Consider the following 2357-nt stretch of genomic DNA (forward strand, 5'->3'; position numbering starts at 1 on the left):
TTTCTATTTCTTATGTCAGATTTAGTTATTTGTGTCTTTCAAGGGATTTTTCCATATCTGTAGGCACTGTACTGATGTCTCTCCCTTCTTTTCATTCATGAAAGTAATTTGTATTTTTTCTATTGGTTCATTAGTCTAACTAGATATCTGTGAATTTAATCAATCTTTTCAAAGAACTAGCTTTTGATTACATTGAATTTTTCTCTCGTCTGTTTCCTGTATCCCTGATTTCTGTTCTTATTATTTCATTCCTTTTTCTTTCTTTGGGCATAAATTACTCTTTGTTTTCTAACTTCATAAAATGGAAGCTTCTATCATTAATTTTAAAACCTTTTTTAAATAAAGCATCTAAAACTGTATTTCTCTAACCATAACTTTCACTATATAATCTTTATATTTTAAAATGTATTTTTATTTTCATTCAGTTGAAAATATTTTAAAATTTCTGTTGTGGAAGTTTGACCCATGTATTTTTTTAAGGTGTGCTTTTTAATTTAGAAGAACTTGGGTATTTCTAAGGTATCATTCTGTTACTGATTTTAAACTTAGTTTTGATTGGGTAAGAGAACATACATTGTATGATTTCAGTCCTCTTAGGTTTATTTGGACTTGTTTTATGGGCAAATATATGTTCTATCTTAGTGAATATTCCATGCACATTTGAAAACAATGTATGTCCTGCCATTGTTGTGTGGAATTTTCTATGTCTATCAAGTTGAGTTGATTGATAGCAGTGTCCAGATGTTCTCTATCCTTAATGATTTTCTGTTATTCTATCAATTGCTGAGAGAATATTGTTGAAATCTTAACTGTCATTGGCGATTTGTCTTATTTTTCCATACATTTCTATCAGATTTTGCTTTATATAACCTATAATCTGGACCTCTATTTTTAAGTGCCTTAAGTATTGTTTTGTCTTTATGATGAAATGATTCGTTTATTATTATGAAAGATTGTTCAGTATTGTTTCTTGTTCCATTGCCCAGGCTGGACTGCAGTGACACATGATAGCTCCCTATAGACTCAAACCCCTGGGCTTAGCAATCCTCCCACCTCAGCCTCCAGAGTAGTTGGGACTACTGGCATGTGCCAGTATTGCCTTCAGTATTGCTTTGTCTTTATAATGATGAAATGACTCGTTTATTATTATGAAAGATTGTTCTTTGTCTGTGGTAAGTCCTTGTCAGATACCTATATAATAGAGTCACTTTAGCTTTCTTATGATTGGTAGTTGCCTGGTGTATCTTTTTCTCTTGTTTTCTTTTAAATATGTCTGTGTCTTTGTATTTAAAGTCTGGTTTTTATTTGTTTTGTTTTGGGACAGATTCTTACTTTGTTACTGGGGCTAGAGTGCAGTACCATCACCATAGCTCAAAATCTTGGGCTCAAGAGATCCTCCTATCTCAACCTCCCAAATAGTTGAGACTAAAGGCAGGCACCACAACACCTGGCTAATTTCTCTCTTTCTTTCTTTCTTTCTTTCTTTTGTAGAGAGAATGCTTGCTCTTATTCAGGTTGGTCTCAAACTCTTGACCTCAAGCAGTCTTCCTTCCTTGGCCTCCCAAAGTGCTAGGATTACAGGTGTGAGCCACCATGTCTAGAAAGTCTGTATTTTTATAGGCAGCATATAGTTGGGTCTTACTTTTTTACTCAATCTGAGAATCTCTACCTTTTTATTGGGGTGGTTAGAATATTTAGATTTAATGTAATTATTAGCATGATTGGGTTTTAGTCTGTCACCTTGCGGTTTGTTTTTTTATTTGTTCCATCTGTTCTTTGTTGCTTTTTCTTATTGTCTTGCCTTTTGGATTAAGTTTTTGGAATTTTATTTATGCCCACTAGTGGGTTAATAACTATATCTCTGGAGATTTATAGTATACCTTTAAATACTTTTATGCTACTCCATCTATAATGTAAGAACTGTGCTATATACTTTCATTTCCTTCCTCTTTCACTCTATTGTTATATATTTTACTTTTGTATATGTTGTAAATGCTAAAACACGCTATTACTTTTGTTTTAAACATTAAAAAATTACAAAATGGCCAAGTGTGGTGGCTTATTTCTGTAATCCCAGCAGTTTGGAAGGCCTAAATAGGAGGATTGCTTGAGGCCAGGAGTTTAAGACCAGTCTGGACAACATAGACCCTGCCCCCCCATCTCTACAAAAAATAGAAAGTTAGCCAGGTGTGATGGCACATGCCAGTAATCCCAACTACTCTGGAGGCTGAGGTGGGAGGATTGCTAAGCCCAGGGATTTGAGGCTATAGGTTGCTATCATTGTGTCATTGCAGTTCAGCCTGGGCAATGGAACAGGGTACTATCTCATAAAAAGGAAAAAATTACAAAATTTGCTT

This window comes from Otolemur garnettii, unplaced genomic scaffold (assembly GCF_000181295.1).
Source record: "Otolemur garnettii isolate 467f Iridium unplaced genomic scaffold, OtoGar3 scaffold00010, whole genome shotgun sequence".
Classification (NCBI taxonomy): Eukaryota; Metazoa; Chordata; class Mammalia; order Primates; family Galagidae; genus Otolemur; species Otolemur garnettii.